General features: G+C 45.6%; 1 pseudogene; it reads right to left on the bottom strand.

Moving 5' to 3' along the window:
• Positions 1–6,615: 6,615 nt before the first annotated feature.
• LOC136628745 (zinc finger protein 585A-like) overlaps positions 6,616–19,924 on the bottom strand; it is a 183,923-nt pseudogene continuing 170,614 nt past the window's right edge.

Here is a 19,924-nt window from a genome sequence, read left to right on the forward strand (position 1 = left end):
CTCTACTCCCCCGTCTACATTACACGCGCGGCTCTACTCCCCCGTCTACATTACACGCGCGGCTCTACTCCCCCGTCTACATTACACGCGCGGCTCTACTCCCCCGTATACATTACACGCGCGGCTCTACTCCCCCGTCTACATTACACGCGCGGCTCTACTCCCCCGTCTACATTACACGCGCGGCTCTACTCCCCCGTCTACATTACACGCGCGGCTCTACTCCCCCGTCTACATTACACGCGCGGCTCTACTCCCCCGTATACATTACACGCGCGGCTCTACTCCCCCGTATACATTACACACGCGGCTCTACTACCCAGTATACATTACACACACGGCTCCACTTTTATGTGGATGCTCTGTGCAAATTGCTTTGTCTTTAGTTATGTGTATTCCACAGCTGCAGCATGTAAGAGGTTAATGTCTGGAAAATGTAGCCAATTGTCATGTCACGTCGGTATAAGACATCTAAGATATATATGAGAGCAAGGTAAGAATGTAGGGATTCCATTGCTTCAATGGTAGAGTGTGGAGGGAGAGTGCCGGCCACATGGGGCTATGTTTAACCCTCCTGTGGTGAAGAATGGAGGAGGAAGAGTCGTACCTGGATGATATAACTTTAGGACCCCTCCCCTAAGAGCGAGTGAGAGAAGTAGCCCGCTGTGCAGTGTCCAAACATCCACCTGCAAGTGTTGTGTCCTCCTCCGGTGTGTGAGTCCTGGAGCAAAGTCACAGATAACTCAGACTGTGGGCCTGGTTTCATCCTATGTCCAGGAGTGGACTCATACAGATAACTAGGACTGTGGGCCTGGTTTTATGCGGTCTTCGCCTCCCTGACATCTTCAACCTGTTCTTCCTGCACTGGTGTGTGAAATTGTAAAGTGGGAAAGTAAAGTTCCAGTCACTGCCCGTTCCCAGTGACTGAAGTCATCAATTCAGCTGTGTGTGGACGCACTTCTTTGCCTGTCAGATAACCTACAGAGTAGTGGCATCACCTATGACAACTCTTCATGTCCACCCACCATTTATTCAGGTAACCACTGTCACAGCATTGCCTGGAAGAGGCCTAGCGGTGGCTGGCCGGGGTCATACGTGTCCCTCAGGGGAGGAGTTAGTAGTGCCACCATGACATCCCTAACAATTACTCCTGCCCTCTCTTCAGTGGTGTGCCTCATGTCTCAGTCGCTGCAATTACACACAGCTCTACTACCCCATATACATTACACACAAGGCTCTGTCGTACACATTTCGCACACCGCTCTACGCCGTTTGCGTAACGGACACAGCACTATGCCTTACGCATTATGCACACACCACTACGCCATACACATTATGCCCACTCTACTACACCATACGCATTACACACACTGCACAGCATCATATGTATTAACATATTTTACAGGTCCGTGAAGTGAAGATCAGATTGCAATTTTTAGGTTTAAGGGGTGAAAATTATGGGACTCTTTACCTCAGCAGTAGCCCATAGTCAAATCTGTCTGTCTCAAGGTGGGTCCAGTATTAATCATGGCCAATACCAGTAGTAAATGTGGGTGTAAATTTAATGAAAACTTTGATGAAACTGACCCTTTAAAGCACAGAAGCACAAACTTTTTTAAAAACAATATTTTTGTCAGTCTTAAAACTCTGCCCATGGTGAGAAGAAGGAGAGAATTATTGCCAAAGACAGTAAAACTAGCCCTAAACTGTTCTTCAACTATATAAATAGTTAAGAGATTAATATTGAAAGCGTTGGCCCTTTAGTAAATAATGTAGTTAAAACTGTAGAACCTGATGAGGAGAAAGCAAATCTATTAACTTCTTTTATGACCAAGCTTGTTTATGCCTTAATGACCAGCCGAATTGGAATTCTGATGTGTCCCTTTAACATAGAATAAGGCCCCAGGGCTGTCTTAGTAGACTGCCTATCAAGCTGTCCCCGTGGGGGGGCCTGGTAGATTGCCTCTCAGATTGCAGTATGATGTAATGCTATGGCATTACATCATACTGGAGAAGGGATCAAAGCATCGCTAGTTGTGGTCACCTAGGTGGACTAAAAAAAGAAAGTAAAAATAAGATCAATAAAGATTTACTAATTGTAGAAAAGCAGTAAAAGTTTAAAATCACCCCCTTCGCCATATCTATAATAAAAGAATCTAAATCATAAAAAAATACATATTTGGTATCGCCGCATCCATAAAAAAGTCTGATCTATCAAAGTAGCGCATTATTTGCCACGCATAGTGAACGTCGTCCAAAGAAAAAAAATAAAGAATGTCAGTAATGCATTTTTTCGGTCACCCTTTCTCCCAGAAAAAATGCAATAAAAAGCGATCAAAATACCATATGTATTACAAAATTGTACCGCCGTAAACTGCAGGTCGTCTCGCAAAAATTGAGCCCCCCTGTAACTATGTCAATGGAAAAATTAAAAAAATTATTGAGCGCAGAAGATGGCAGCAGAAAATAATAATTAAAAAAAACAACAAAAAAACTGTACAGTAAAAGTATTACAGCAAAAAAAAAAAATAAATAAAATTACGTCAGCTTGGCTGATGCTGTACAATCAGTCCCTGTGTATTCAATGCAACTTGACAGAAAGGAGGAGGTGGGTCTGACTCTGTGACGTGTTCAGGCCATGCCCCCATACACCTTATGGAGCATCAGCAAACATTGAAACCGGCCATAGGTGAGGCTCTGATGACGTCAGGCTTGCCAATGCTATGGGATCACCCAATTCCGGCTCGGCAGGTCCAATCACTGTGAATTAGCCAACCCAAACAACCAATCACTGTGAATCAGCCAACCCAAACAACCAATCAGGTTACTGGAATTGGAAAAATCTAAAGTAAAGAAAACACCATATTAAGGCTGGGTTTAGCTGCAAGATTTCTATCGGGAAAGTGGTGCTTTAAAACCCACAGGTTTTGGAGCGGCTTGGCTGCATGCTTTTCTGTTGCGGCCGGCGCTCCCATAGAGCAGAGCGTGGCCGCAACAGAAAAAATAATAAAATTGACCCGCTGCAGCCGGGGAATCCGCGCTGCAGCGCCTGCTTCTGCCACAACAAATCTCGTCCACATGGATGGCCAACAACGGGATTAGCGGCCGCAGGCGGATCTTCCACAGCGAAGTTCCGTACAGAATTTCTGCAGCAAATCCGTCCTGTGTGAACCCAGCCTAATAATAAAGCATATTTGGTATTGCTGCAGCTATACAAGTCTGTTCTATCAAAGTAAGACTTTATTTATCCCACAGTGAAAATTTTCAGAAAGAAAAATATAACAACGCCAGAATTGTGTAATTTTAATCCTGCCGTCTTCAAGAAAAAATGAAATAAAAAGCGATCAAAAAGTCACACACGCACACCAAAATGGTATCAAGAGAATCTACAGGACGTCCCACAAAAAATCCTCACATAACTACGTTGATGGAAAGATAGAGTTATGGCTGTCAGAAGATAGTGGCAGAAAATAATTCCCCCCCCCCAAAGATATATATATATATATATATACTTAATTAGTACAGCAAAAGTAAAATTGTATAAATCTGGTATCTTCGTAATCATACTGTCACCCAGAATAAAGTTATGTCCTTTTTACCGCAATGTGTATTCCATAGAAGCCTCTAGAGTGCCACCTATTGGAAGGCAGCATTCCTTCAAGCCAAAGTCAGACTTTTTATACAAGCCTTGTAATAATGACTGGGAATAAAAAGCAAAGTCAGACTCCATGTACAGTAGGAGTCATTGTTACAAGGCTTGTAGGGATGCTGCCTTCCAATATGTGGGAATCTAGAGGTTTTATTCCATCTCCCTTATTTGAGTAAATGATGTGATACATTAAATTGTACCACTGAAAAATACTCATCCCACATAAAACAAGTCCTCATATAGCTGTGTCCTTAAGGGGTAACATACATCCACCCTCATGTGTACCGATATTTTTTGCGGCCAAGCCACTCCAAAACCCACGGCTAAGTACCGCGTTTTTTGAAGCAGCGCTTTCCCGGCAAAAATCTCATATTTTCTCACTGCGGCCAAACCGCAAGATTTCCGGCGGGATTCCGTCCTGTAGGAACCCAGCCTAAGGGGCACTCTATTTTGCCATTCAACACTGCTGCTCTATCACTCAGACTGCTGTTTTATTAAAGACCTGGCAAATGTTAAAACAGTATTCTTAAAGATCCTTGCTCTAATTTTTATGGGTCCCCTGTAAAAGGAGTCTAGATCACCCACGACCTCTACTTTGGGCACATGTACGTAGCTCAGTACAGTGGACAAAAAGTTGCCAAGATCTACAATTCCTAACCCTTCTACAGAGGCTACCTTCAGCTGATCCACCCTGCCACTGAACAACTTGACACTGCAGCCACTACTAATCATGGTCGATGGCCAAGGGAAGCTGTAAGAGAGCCATGGACGACCTTAGGTATGGAGGACGTTTTCTGAGGGCGCTCTTTGAAATGGTTCCGACATGTTTACAGTAAGATAAGCAACGTCCACAGGCAGATGGACAGCATTCTCATTGCACGATAGCCTCCACTCTACAAGGCTCAAATCCCCAGAGTTATCTCCTCAACATGCTTTATATATATATATATATATATATATATATATATATATACACACACATACATATATATACATATATACACATATACATATATATACATACATACATACATATACGCCCTCACTGACTAACTCGTCACTAAAGGCCCTTTTACACACAATGAATATCGCTCAAAATTCTCTCAAAAACCATCTTTTGAGCGATAATCATGGTGTGTAAATGTGTGACCATCATGCACTTTTTACTGAATATTTTTGTAATTTGCCCTTTTAGAACAAACTACATTTTATTAATTTTCAATTCTCAGTGATACAATCAGTTTTAAAGACATTTCAACAGTTAACATAGCTACTATTGGTTTCCGTACCGTTACTATTGTCTATCAATTTCTTGCTTTGTGAACTTTTTAGTTAAACTAATAAAACTTTTTATCCCACCCACCCCTGCTTTTTTGCGCTCATAATTGCTTCCAGTAGACTTTTATAATCAACAATGCTAAGGCTTTGTCACAGTAGAAGAGGTAGGGGGGCGAGAGAGGGGGCTAAAATGGGTAAGAGATGGGGGGGTAGTATTTAAGGCATGGGGGAAGGGGTCGGAGTTTCCGGTCTTGCCTCGGCATCCCCTGGGTCCATAGGAGGCCGGTAGCACAGGAAAGGAGGGGGGGGGGGGGGGGGTGATTATATGTCGCGTATGCTTATATGCTTGTGATGCTTAAGGGTCTGTGGTAGGGGTGGAAGAGATAGGAAGGAGATAGAGGAGGAGGGGGGGGGGGGTTCTTGGCTCCGGGGCCGTCTCATTTTTTCCTATGTTTGGTGCTAATTGGGAAGAATTCCACTTACCAACCATTGGTCAAATCCTGGGGATCTACGGAATGAGAGCCAGGGTTCCCATGCGGCGTGATATGCGGTGTATTTCGTGTCATCTTTTGCTTTCAATTCTTCCATACGGCCTATTTCATCTAAGGCGGTCACCCACTTTAGTGGGGGAGTCTTGGGACCTCCACAGCCTGGGTATCACCGTTCTCATCGCTAGGAAGTAGAACCTAAGTGAGCTTTTCCTATTACTTTTTATTGGTCCCGGGAGGATCGACAAGAGGGCCATCTCTGGAGTCCACGTATATAATCCTTTATTCAGCGCATTATACAGTGTTTCTATTTCCTTCCAGAGCGCCCTGACCTGGGGGCATGACCGCCATATATGTGAGTGTGCGCCAGCCTCCTTTAAACAACGCCAACACAGGTCAGATGCCCCCCTGCCATATTTGGCCAGGCGCACTGGTGTTCGATACCACCTCCTTAATAGTTTATAAAATTAGTTCTTGGTGGCTGCTTGAGACCGTCATTTTGTGGGTCATGCATATGGCTTTGCCCCATTGCTCCTCTGATATCTCCCTCCCTAGTTCTCTTTCCCAAGACCTGCTGTGCCCCTCTCCAGAGTCCAGTTCCTCCCCGGCTATCAGAAAGTCATAGATCGCGGAGATCTCTCCTCTAGTCCTCTGAGGTTTCTCACATAGCTCTTCAAATTGTGTGTTTGGCGCCGTCAGGTCTGACGTTGGTCCTAAGGAACGTACGAAATCGCGTATCTGGTAGTGTTGGAACCATGCACCTGTCATCTGGTTCCTCGTCCCCAGCAAGTCGCTTAGCAGTCTTAGGCCCCCTCCTCAACATGCTTTAACCCAGGGGAGATCTATCTTGTTAAGAGCCTTTATTCCCAGGAGGGTTCAATGTACCACCGCAAGCCCAGCCCAGTCAGGCTAGCCTCTCATCATTTCACGAGACCACAGTGACTGGAAAAGCCCAGTATTTACAATGCATTTTTCTATCAACTTATTAGCTAGTTAGTTTTCACAAATTACAGCAACAATCACAAACACTCTTAACCCCTTCAGTACACAGCATTAATAATACAGCATAAATACCATGACACATTTTTCTGCGGGTTGCTACAATTACGAGGATACCCAAGTTGGGTTTTGGGGGGGATTTTTCCACTTAAGCACAATAAAAAAAACTTTAAAACCTGTAACTATTTTATTTTTCCATTGACGGAGCTCTGTGAGAGCTTGTTTTTTGCATGATGAGCTGTAGTTTTTAGGTGTCCTCAAGGGGTAACATACATCCACCCTCTTGTGGCCTAAAATAAACATATCAGCATTGTGTAGTTAATTCTGTATATTTAATTCCATTCACATTAACATTGCCACACATATTTAACAACATATTGTGTTGTGACCTGAAAAGGGCTGTGTACACAAAGCATCCCAGAAATTATGAATGACTAAAAATACATTTAAAGGGCGGAATTGTTCAAAGTCATCTTTCAACATTGTGAAAGTCTTATTTGCAACTATAGGATAGGATGTCTGTCATCATTATTAGAGATGAGCGAGCACGCTCTGTTAGGGAGAGAGGGGGAGAGTGGGGGGGGGGGGACTGGGGGAGTTTGCCTATAATTGTGACTTATTTTATCAGCAATCAATGCAGAAATCTACAAAGATGGGAAAGTGCTCAAAAAAGTTTGAACCAGAAAAGCTATGATTGCTATGATAGTCACAGCCGTCTCCCACTGCAGGATGGCACAGGATTACTTCTGACGTAAGTTTACGTCCTGTTGCGTTAAGTAATATGGATCCAGGACATAAACGTATATCCTGTGACGTTAAAGGATTAAATAGGACTTTTCAGACATTGTGAGGTGTCTAGACTCCTTGGATAAGTGAATCAGAATGCTAGGATGGTGGTAGGTTTATAGGAGCATGTTGAAGTAGCCAAAATAAAAATAGAGGACCTTTTAGAGGCCAAATTTGTACATTTTTCTAGGCATGATTCAAAGGTGCAGGTCCTTAAAACCGTTGCTGCAATGTCTTAAGAGCATGAGTGGATATCAAGTTGCTCTCAGTTGAACTTCATACTCTTGATCAGACCCAAATACTGTTCGCGATGCTTTACACGTCACGGTGAATTATAAATTATGGTTCCTTTCTCTGGTAACTTAACTTTAACTAAAATTGTTTTATATTCTTGTGTTGTCAATAAAATGAGTTATTAAAAATGCTTTTTCTCCTTGCGAGTTCGTTGATGTTCAATTACAGCTGAGGATTAGTTAAAATGCTTTCCACAAATAGAGTCGAAAATAGCTTCTCTCCCGAGTGAATTGTCTGATGTACGGTAAGATGTGATTTCTGAGAGAAACATTTCCCACATTGCGGACATGAAAATGGTTTCTTTCCTGTGTGACAGCTTTGATGACGCCTAAGATGTGATTGCTCAGAAAATCTTTTACTACATATTGAACATGAATACGGTTTCTCCCCTGTATGAATTCTCTGATGTATAACAAGCTGTGGTTTCCTTGAGAAACATTTCCCACATTCTGGACATGAAAATGGCTTATCCCCTGTGTGAATTCTCTGATGTTTAATAAGATCTAACTTGACATTAAAAGATTTTCCACATTCTAGACATAAAAATGGCTTTTTTCCTGTGTGAATTCTCTGATGTTTAACAAAATTTGATTTCAGAGTAAAACATTTCCCACATTGTAAACATAAAAATGGCTGCTCTCCCGTGTGAGCTCTTTGATGTTCAACAAGATGTGCTTTTCTTGAGAAACATTTCTCACATTCCGAACATGCAAATGACTTCTCTCCTGTGTGAGTTTTCTGATGCATAACAAGATCTGACTTGATATTAAAACATTTGCCACATTCTGAACATAAGAATGTCTTCTCTCTTGAGTGAGCTCTTTGATGTTGAACAAGATATGCTTTCCTTGAGAAACATTTCCCACATTCTGAACATGAAAATGGTCTCTCACCTGTATGGGTTCTCTGATGTCGATTAAGATTTGATTTATTTCTAAAATATTTCCCGCATTTGGAACATGAATACGGCTTCTCTCCTGTGTGAATTCTCTCATGCTTAACAAGATTTGATTTAAGAGTAAAACATTTGCAACACTCTGCACATGGATATGGCTTCTCCACTATGAGAGCTTTTTCATGTTCTTCCCTGCTGTAACCTTTCTCCTGCTTTACCGCCTGTGATGAATCAGAAGATAGCACAAATATAAAAGGATCAGAAGAGAGATCCATGGTGTGAAAGGCTGAGGGGATATCGGGGATAATGGGGTGGTCTTCATATGTATCTAGTGTGATACCATAATCTTCTGCTTTACAATCTACAGATATCAGACATTCCTCTGAGTTTCCAATATCATCATCTGCCAAGAATAAAACAGATTTTACCATTTTTGAATAAAACTTTGAAAGATATTTTATAACTTTTCTATACAAATTACAAGTCATGTAGTCAAATTCACTTGACGTTCACGTGATCTTCAGAGCAGTGTAGCAGCTAGATATGCATATCTGAAACATCTGGAGGGTGTTTAAAGAAACCTCATTTTTTACATTTTTATAAAAAGTAGTTTTGTTTTTAAAAAGCGACAAAACAAATAAAAAACACATACCTGGTGTTGTACAGTGAATTCAATTGTAAACCATATCAAGAAAAGATCAAGGAGTTGTCTCAGATATAACTAAATTGGGGCTAAAGCAAGAGATGGTTCACCTCAGAGTTATGGATTTCAATTTTCCTGCTATGCTTCGAGAGCAAGAAAACGGCAACACCTGGCAAAATGGACCCATCATATGGTGGAACTGAATGGACACCACCGACTATAATGGGGTGTGTTGGTTCTCAATTCGGCGAGCCGGCATTTTGCTAGACCCCGCCACTCTGTTTTCAGTCCTGACATAATGATGTCCATGATATGATCATAATTGTTCCCACACATAGAAAGTTGGTGACATATTTATGCAGCGCAACCAATAGAATACACGTAAATGGCAAAACAACACTGGAGGAAGTGCTGTTTTTTTTTCAAATTTCCCCCCAAAATAGTTAATGCATGAGTTGTATGTACCCCAAAATGGTGTTATTTTAAAAAAGTCAACTAATCCAGAAAAAAAACCGCAAGCCTTATACATTGATGGAAAAATAAAATAATTCTGGGTCTTTGAATTTGGTGACACAAAAGTAAACAAATCCCAGCAGTCTTAAATGCAATCATAGTTTCAGTCTTGAAAGGGTTAATGTGTATTTAGTCCTGCCTATTACCTGCTGATATGAGTAGTTGGTGGGTCTCCATCATGGCCTCCCTGTACAGATCCTTGTGTCCCTCTAAATACTCCCACTCCTCCATGGAGAAATAGACAGCGACATCCTGACACCTTATAGGAACCTGACAACACAATATACAGCCATTACCCAGAAGCCTCCAGTGCTGTTACTGTATAATGTCCCAGCATTCCCTGCAGCATCACCTCTCCAGTTAGCAGCTCAATCAGCTTGTTGGTAAGTTCTAGAATCCTCTGTACATTGATGTTCTCATGTATCAGGGGGTGAGGTGGGGGCCCTGTGATTGGGCTCAGGGGTCTTCCCCATCCATCACACACAGGGGCCCGACAGCCATCACTAGAGGTCTTCTGCACTACTGTGTAATCCTGTATATGGGGAGACAGTCATAAATATCACTACAGACATTTTCAACGTCCATCACTTCTCCAGTGTCATCATCTGTTATTACGACAGATAAGAATGACGTAATATGACATCACCAGAATCTTTCCTCCCTCCAGTGACATCATCTGTTATTACCATAAAATGATGTAATGTGATGACATCAGAATCTCTCACCTGTCCAGTAAGCTGGAAGATTATCTCTAGGGTGAGATGTAATGCACTCTCTGCCATCTTGTTCCTGTCCTTCTCCATCCTTGATGGGTCAATCAGGAAAATTCTCTTATATAGAAGATATCAATTGAAGATCTTATACTGTAGATATCTTAACGAAAATAAAATGAGACAGACAATGTAAAAATCAGACAAAATCCCATGTGAATAAAAAAAATTATAGTTACTGGAGATAATAGGATGAAATTTACATTTTGTATTCTCTTTTATGGTTTGAAACACATTGAATCTCTTATCTAGGTAATTTCTTCATCTTTAAGATCAAAATAGCGTCAAAGGATATGGTATTTCCACACGACTGATTCGGGCAATCACTGGCCACAATTTTCCCATGTGAGTCATACATGTGTTATAACGCACTGCCATCGCCATCTGTGTATCTATCCTTGGGGCTGTGGTCAGTTGCAGTTTTTGAGGTCATGCTGCACGTGGTCTTCGGTTTCTACCCATAAGACTCACATGCTCTCTTCCCCTGACCCAAAGAGCAAGTGCAAGCTCTTCTAAAGCGTCCCTTTCCAATCACCTGTAATGATTATGTTCAGGTTTGGAGTCCTTTGTTGTAACTGGTGTGGATCGGTATTGTGGTCAGGGAAGCCAGAGGTCGGTACACAGATTGGTATCAGTTTGTGGTAGAGAGGGGCAGGGGGATAGCATAGTCAAGGAAGACAGAGGTCGATACACAGGTAGGTATATCAGGTAGCAGTATGGAGGCAGCAAGTGAGAAGAGCTTGACTACTGTCTGGCGGCACAATAATCTCACAAGGATGGGAAGTGCTAGGCCAGGTTTATATGGTCTAGCAGCTAATTAAGGGATAGGTCATGCAGGGGAGCTGTCCAAAGGGCTGGATAGCTCAGCCGTAAGAGCCTTCGCCTGAAGCACAGGAGTTCCCAGGTTCGAGCCCCGACATTACAAGACACATATGGTTATATGAGGCATTCTCTACCTATAAACCTTGCTAAGCTATTAGTTCCATTCCATTGTGACCAATCCCCAAATAATAAATTACTTTTCTTAACACCTGCTTGTTTTCTTAACATTTGCTTGCTTTTGACTGTGATTTTACTTCTGTTTTCCTGACCTTGGCTACACTACTGGACTCTCCTCTCCTCTTGTTGCCTGTCCTGACCCACACTATTACTTCTGTACTCCTCACCACAGCTATGTGATTGCACCACACTGTCTGCCACCTGTCCTGACCCATTGCCTGATCAGTGTATGCCAAAGTGTCTGCTGGCAGCCCTAACCTTTGCTAGTCTTCTGGACGTAATTATGTTCACACTAACAGGTACGATGCCTTGTCCTTGTGTAGCAGCCACAACACTGAAACTGTCTCTGGCTCCCCAACCACAACGGATCAGCTGCGCCAGATCCAACATTTCTAGATAAAGCCTCCCAAATCCTCCAGAATGTTGCAACTCGTCTGAACTCGTTAGAAACTGCACAGGCTGCTCTCCAAGTCGCTACTCAAGTTACTACACAATTTGTCATACAGTTCACCAACTAGTTGTCCACACAGCTAGCAACTCAGTCTACACCTCTGCCTAGCTCTTCCACACCTGCACAGGGTTCTGGGTTTACCCCTTATTGTTGACAGAGACTAAGGCCATGTATTTTCAGACTGAGACAGGAACTAGGGGAAGCCTCAATGGGAAACTTTGATAGAACTGTGAATGCCAGCGAGCTTCAATGTATTCTTCCCTGATCAAACCCTCCCGATGGATGGCCAATTTGGTTAAGAAAAAAAGCCACTAAAATAGGGGTTCCATATATATGGGCTTCGAAAGACAAGAGAGTTAAATTGACACAGATAGCAGACTCTTTCCAAGCGTACTATAGTAACCTCTAAATTTAAAAGACAATGACCAGACAGGGCAACCTAGCTACGGGAAGACAGACAATTTTCATCAAAAAGCAAACCTCCCCAAATAATATGCCTTACAGGCCGAGACTATGGATGAGCCGTTAGCGCATGCAAAAGTGGTAGAGATGATAGTTTCCCTAAAAAAATTTAAAAGGCTTCTGGTCCCGATGGCATCTCAGCCGGATATTATAAGACTTTCTTGGCGGTACTATCCCCATATATGGTGACAACTTTTAGCACGGCAATAAATTAGGGGAATTTCCCTGAGGAAATGCTTGAGGCTACAATAGTTGCACTACCTAAGCCTGGAAAGGAACATAATGAGCCGGCAAATGTTAGACCAATCTCACTGCTTAACATAGACATAAAAATTTACCCTGAAGTGCTGGCGTGCAGACTCTTGAAAATATTCACTGGCATTATCCATTCAGATCAGATCGGCTTCGTTAAAGGCAGGCAGGCCTTAGATGGCACGAGAAGAAGCCTAAACCCTATGCACTCAGTGGAATCCTCCAGGCTACCTTCAACAATGTTGGCCCTCGACGCAGAGCAAGCCTTTGATAGAATCCATTGGGGTTGTGCTTTTGAAACTCTGAGGCGCTTTGGCCTTGAGGAGGGAGCGATTCGTGCCATCCGGGACCTGTACTCCAACCGCTCTGCGAGGGTGTTGGTTGATGGCACCATATCCAAACCCTTCGCAATAACTAATGGAACAAGACAGGGGTGCCCACTGTCTCCGCTACTGCTTGTTCTAATGACCGAGCCATTAGCTGAGATCATGAGATCCGAAATGGAGATAAGGGGTATTCCTTTGGGATCCAGGCAACACAGAATAAGCTTATTTGCTGATGATATAATCCTAATGTTGTCAAGATCTCTGGAATCAATGAGAGCCTCCCAACGGATACTTGATCAATTCAGTCAGGTATCCTACTATAAACTTAATGTGGGGAAAACACAGATGCTAGGCATGAATTTATCTAAGAAGATTATCCTATCAGAATTCCCTTTCAGCTATTAAGAAGAAAGCCTCCCATACCTGGGAGTAAACTTAACCACTCCACTTGGGAATATAGAGGGAAAACTTCCCTCCAACAATGGCATCCTTACAGAGGGGGATGGGGCGTCTCTCCAAAGTGCGCCTGTCCGGGTATGGCAGAATAATGACGTACAAAATGAATAGAGATGAGCGAGCGTACTCGGCCACGCCCCTTTTTCGCCCGAGCACTTCCGTACTCGGGTGAAAAGATTCGGGGGGCGCCGTGGGTGAGTGGGGGGGTTGCAGCGGGGAGTGGGGGGGGGGAAGGGAGAGAGGGCTCCCCCCTGTTCCCCGCTGCTACCCCCCGCTCCGCCACGCCTCCCCCCGAATCTTTTCACCCGAGTACGGAAGTACTCGAAAATCGCGGTGCTCAATATAAGTAATTACTCGAAACGAGTATATTCGCTCATCTCTAAAAAAGTAGGATTATACCTACCCGATAATCGGGTTTCCAGGAGTCTCCACGACAGCACCACCTGAGATCGCCTCCTCCTGATAGGACAGGAACACACCGAAAGGTTAAAATTCCCCCCCCCCCCCCCCCCGTCCTCCCCTCCTCAGTGTATTATAACGAAACTGCCGGGATGGGAGCTAACTTAAACTTTTTACCTATCTGGTACTTTTTCTCTTTTTTTTTTCTTATTTTTTATTTATTTATTTTTTTATATATACACATTATTTTTAGGGAGGGAATGTACGGGTGCTGTCGTGGAGACTCCTGGAAACCCTATTATCGGGTAGGTATAATCCTACTTTTCCTAGGACTTCTCCACGACAGCACCACTTGAGACGTATCAACTAAATTTATTCTAGGGTGGGATTGCCGCTGAGAGGACCTTACGACCGAAGGACATGTCCTCATCAAGCTGCACCTTTACCCTGTAATGTTTGACGAAAGTATGGGGCTTTTTCCATACTGCTGCTTTGCATATCTGCTCTACTGATGCCGAGCCATGCTCGGCCCATGAAGTCGCTATTGCCCTCGTGGAATGGGCTTTAAGAGCCGAGGGGGCCTCCTTCCCCGAAGCCTTATATGACTCGCTAATGGCCAGGCGGATCCAACTGGCTATAGAGCTTTTAGCTGCTTTCTTTCCCTTGTTAGGGCCTGAGAATTGGACAAACAGGTTGTCGTCCTGCCTCCATGGGCTTGTAGCCTCGATGTATGTCAGAACCGCTCTTCTGACGTCTAAGCAATTTAGGGCTCGCTCGCTCTCGTCTTTTAATGTGATTATAGAACGAGGGGATTACGATGTTCTGGGCCCTATGGAATGCGGATACTACTTTAGGTAAGAAGGTCGGGTCTGCTTTAAAGACTAATTTGGTGTCTGTAATCTTGAGGAGCGGGTGGCGTATGGATAGGGCTTGTAGCTCGCTGACCCGTCTGGCTGAGGAAATTGCCACTAGGAAGATAGTTTTCACTGTGAGCATTTTTATTGAGAGCCCCTCAATTGGTTCGAAGGGTTCCCCTGTCATGGCCCTCAAGACTAAATTAAGATTCCAGTCTGGGCATATGTTGGTGGACCTGGGTCGTAGCCTATCTGCCGCTGTTAGGAATCTACTGATCCACCTGTCCCCGGCTAACTTAGTGTAAAATAGGGCGCTAAGGGCTGCCGTTTGGACTCTTAGGGTGCTTGGGGCGAGGCCCATATCCAGGCCGTCCTGCAGAAAGTCCAGGATCAAAGGAACGTCCGCCCTGTTGCTCGAGGAGCTTCTCTCCTGTTTCCAAGAGGTAAACCTCTTCCAGATTTTCTGGTATATGCGGTTGGTAGTATCTTTCCTGCTTGCCATTAGCGTTCTGACTACCCTGTCCACGAATCCCCTGCCCCTTAGTATGGATTCTTCAGTAACCAAGCTGTTAAATGGAGTCTGCTTATGTCGGGGTAGTTCAGGGGTCCTTGCGTTAGGAGATTCTCTTGAGCCGGAAGGGTGACTGGCTCCTGGATGCTCAGGTTCCTTAGGAGGCTGAACCAGCTCCTTCTGGGCCAAAAGGGAGCCACCAGGATCAGGGTGCACGGTTGTGACCTGAAGTGCTGCAGTACCCTTGGGATTAGTGGGATCGGGGGGAATGTTCTCCTCCCCAGTCCTGGCTCAGGGCGTCCACCGCTGTCGGTCGGTCCTCCCGCCTGATGGAGAAGTTCTTCACCTTGGTGTTTTGTTTTGACGCGAATAGGTCCAGTTGTGGGAGACCCCATTTGTCCGTCACCATCCGGAATGCCTCCTGGGATAAAGACCATTCCCCTGGATCTAAACGCCCCCGGCTGAGGACGTCTGCTCTTCGATTCAGAGATCCCTTCAAGTGTACTGCCGACAGTGAGATGATGCGGCCCTCCGCCCAGCGAAATATTCTTTGTGTGATACTTTGTAAAGCTGGCGACCTCGTGCCCCCCTGGTGTCGGATATGGGCCACTGCCGTGGTATTGTCCGATAGTACTCGTATGTGTTGGTTTTTTACCGTGTCCCCCAGGTGCTGTAGGGCCTTCCAGATCGCTTGTAGCTCCCTGTAGTTCGAGGATTGGTGCTTCGTCTCCAGTGGCCATGGGCCCTGTAGGAGCTGGTCTCCGACGTGCGCCCCCCACCCCCAGGAGCTTGCGTCTGTCATGACCTGCACTGCCGGGTTCAGTATCCAGTGGACTCCTTTTCCTAGGTTTCTCAGGGACGTCCACCATCGCAAGGATATTTTTACCGAGTTCCTGATTTGCATTTTGCTTTCCAGCGAGGACTGCTGCTTGCATAGGTCTGGTATGTGTCTGTGCCCATGCTACCCCCGGGATGCATGACGTTAGACTTCCCAGGAGGGACATAGCCTCCCGGATTGTGCATGACCGTCTCCGCATGAAGGATTCCACCATGTGTCAGAGTTTCTGCCCTTTTGACTCGGGGAGGAAGGATCATTGGGCCTCTGAGTCGAGTGTTATGCCTAAAAACACCTTCTCCGTGCTGGGGTTTAGGCTGGACTTCTCCCAATTTATTATCCAACCTAGGAACTGCAATAGGTTGAGCACTGTTGCCAAGTTTTCTGCTAGGCGTTCCCTGGACTCGGCTATAATTAGTATGTCGTCCAGGTAGGGGACTATCAGAATCGACCTCTGCCTTAGGTATGCTGCAATCTCCGCCATGATTTTCGTGAAGATGCGGGGTGCTGAGGAGATTCCAAAGGGCAGGCATCTGAATTGGAGATGTCTTGTCTTCTTGCCCATCTCCAGCGTGAACCTTAGGTACTTCCTTGAGTCCCTGTGGATAGGTACATGGAAATAGGCGTTTTTCAGGTCGATCGATGCCATGTAGGCACCCTTGGGGATCAACCTTACTGCTGATGTGATGGATTCCATCCTGAACTTTCGATACTTGACGAAGACGTTCAGGGGTTTTAGATTTATTATCATGCGTGAACCTCCACCGGGTTTTTTTATTAGGAAGAGACTGGAGTAATGCCCCCAGGTCTCCTCTTCCTGTGGCACGAGGGACACTGCTCTTAGGCGTTGTAGGTCCTGTACCGCCTGCTGGAGTGGGTGCAGTTGTTGTACTGGACCTCGCGTGGTAATGTATCTTCTCCTGGGGAGGGATACCAGTTTGATTTAGTATCCCTGCTGCAGGATCTCCGGGATCCACGGGCTCCGACAAATCGAGGCCCACCGATCCGCGAAGCTCTGCAGCCTCGCCCCCACTGGGATGGCGTCAGGGCTTCTGCTTGGCTGGCTCCCCCTGGTGTGGGTTGAAGAGGGAGCTCCTCCCTCTGCCTCCCTTGGGGTAACTCCAGCGGCCAGTCTTGCCTTTGCCTCTATATGGTTCCGGCTGTTGTGCTGGGGCCCGGAAGACGGTCCTCCCTTTACGCTGTTTTTCTTCCGGGAATCCCTTCTTCTTGTCTGACGCTTTTTCTAGGATTTTGTCCAGATCCGGACCAAAGAGGAACTGGCTGTGAAAGAGGAGTGAGCACAGTTTATTCTTTGATGTTAGGTCACCCGACCATGACTTCAGCCACAGGACTCTTCTGGCCGAGTTGGTTAGGGCCGTTGCTTTTGCCGAAAGCTTCACTGACTCCGCTGCTGCGTCTGCCAGGAAGTTGGTGGCCATTTTTAGCATAGGAAGGGAATCTATAATTTGTTCCCTCGGTGTTTTGCTCGAGATATGCAGCTCCAGTTGCTCTAGCCACACTCCCAGGGATCTGGCGGCACACGTGGCTGCCACCCCTGGCCTGAACGTACTGGCAGCTGCCTCCCAGGATCTTCTTAATAGGCCCTCCGCCTTCCGATCCATTGGGTCTCTAAGCTGTGTGGCGTCTTCAAAGGGCAATGTTGTCCTCCTAGCCACCTTAGCCACTGGGACGTCCACCTTGGGTACTTCCTCCCAATTCGCACATACCCCCTCCTCAAACGGGTAGCGCCTCTTAACCCCCTTAGAAGAGAAGGAGCCCGTGTCGGGTTTCTTCCACTCCTTCAGTATTAATTTGGCTATGTTGCTGTGGACCGGGAATGTATGCTTCCTCCTCTCTCCTAACCCCCAAAAGACCTCGTCCTGCATTGAACGGGGTTCCCTGGGTTCTTCCATTTTTAGTGTGGCTCTAACGGATTTGATCAGTTCCGTTAGGTCTTCTCTATGGAAGAGGTATTTTTGGTATTCCTCTTCCTCTGAGGACTCCTCGAGCACCAGCTCTTCTGGTTCCGATCCCGAACTCTCCTCACAGTCTGAGTGCTCCTCTGGGCTATGCGCCTTCCTTCGGCGTTTTGCCCCCGATGCCCCCCTGGGTGGCGTTTTAGGAGTAGTCAGTGCTGACCGCACTTCCTCTCGGACAAGCTTCCTGACGTCCTCGAGGAATCCGCCCCCGTTTCCTCCTTGACCAGCTTGGCTATGCATGTTTTGCATAATGGTCTCACATGCGAAGCCGGTAGTCTTGCGCCGCATTCTGCGCACTTTTTAGCTTTGGCTCTGGGAGGGGCATCTCTTTTATCCCCCTGGCAGATAAACAAAATTTTGCGTGTAAGGATGCAACATTCATTAGTAACATATACGAATATGCATGCCTTGTTTTGCCCCACTGGCTACTTACGGTTGCCGCCGCGGTTGAACATTCCGCGACCTCTGGTGCTGGAGCACTCATTGCTTTGTCACTGGTGCTGCAGACACTCCTGGGGCAGTAAGCCAATACTCACTGAATGGCTTCTTCGCTCAGCGCCATCTTCTCTCAGGTTCCTTTTTAAATCCTCTTTTTTTTTAAATTTTGGCGCCTTTAATTTTTAGCCCTGGCCCCTCCGAGCGCCGGCCGTGCCCTGCGCGGTGACGTCATCGCGCTCGTCACATGACGCGGCGCCCCGCCCCCCCTCTGCTCGTTAAGGGGAAGCCGGAAGCACCGCGCACGTTCCTAAGCCGGCGCAGAGGAGAGCTGGAGCCCCGCATTGAACCCCCATGGGCCGCCGCGGGAGGAACCTGGCCCGGGGGAACCACCCCATGTGGCGTCCCGGGAGCCACTCTGCAAGAAGGGAGGACAGGCTGGACCACTGCCCTCCGATCTGCCGGTACGTTCTTCGGGCTGGCGTCTCCACCAGCCCCTCTCGGTGATCCTGCCTCCTGGCAGGACAGGAAAACACTGAGGAAGGGGGGACGGGGGGACGGGGGGGGGGGGAAATTTTAACCTCTCGGTGTGTTCCTGTCCTATCAGGAGGAGGCGATCTCAGGTGGTGCTGTCGTGGAGACGTCCTGGGAAATGAACATTTTACCTAAGCTATTGTATACTTTTTGCGCCTTACCACTACCTATATCTAAATCTACCTTGGCTAAACTACAAAGGCAGGTGTCTGGGCTTATCTGGGGAAGGGGAAAAAAAATACACTTAGCCTTATCGATACTAGCTTTACACCACAAGAATGGATGGGGAGATGTTCCCAACATCAAAGCTTATGTAAGTCTAATCTTTTAAATCAAGTAAAATTCTGGATAGATAAGAACAATCTCTGTCGGAGGCGTATGGAAGAGGGATTTTTAACATGAGTTTCGCATGCTTCATTCCTTTATGCAGCATCTTTGACAGCCATGACAGTCAAGCTCGAGTCTGCAGAGATGAAATTGGTGACTCGGGAACGGTCTCCTCCTATGAGCGCTACAGTAGAGGCATGGCAATCTCTAACCCGTAGCCTCGTGTCTCACAACTGTTTAAGCAAACCCCCAATTCCAGTAGAAACCCTAAGCCACCTAATACCAAACTTGGATGTATGGAATTGGAAGGCAGGAGGGATACAACAAGTGGAGGATCTTGTAGGAACACACAGGGTATTACCCTTTGAGAGGCTCCAAGTGGGGTACCACCTGCCTATAACAGACAAGTTTAAATATATTAGGATCAGCTCCTTTCTTAGGAGAATCCCCATATATGCAATAGGAATCCATAGGAATATTATAAACAAGTTAAAAACACAATAAAATCTAATAAATGTGAGAGGAGAAAATCTTATGATATACCCATTGACAATTATGAACTAACGAAAAAATCTCATCTGCTTAATTAGGAAAAGGAAATTGGGGGAAAATTGTCTAAAGCTACATTGATAAAGGGTGAATGCAATCGACAAAAGGGGCAGTTGTTCTGGAGACACAATTAAAAATCCAGATCAGGTGGTATTACTCCCCTCAACATCTCGCTAATCACATAAGAAGAGGAGATGGCCTTTCCTGGAGAGAATGTGGGCACAATGGCTCTCTAGCACA

The sequence above is a fragment of the Eleutherodactylus coqui genome, chromosome 5 (genome assembly GCF_035609145.1).
Source record: "Eleutherodactylus coqui strain aEleCoq1 chromosome 5, aEleCoq1.hap1, whole genome shotgun sequence".
Taxonomy (NCBI): Eukaryota; Metazoa; Chordata; class Amphibia; order Anura; family Eleutherodactylidae; genus Eleutherodactylus; species Eleutherodactylus coqui.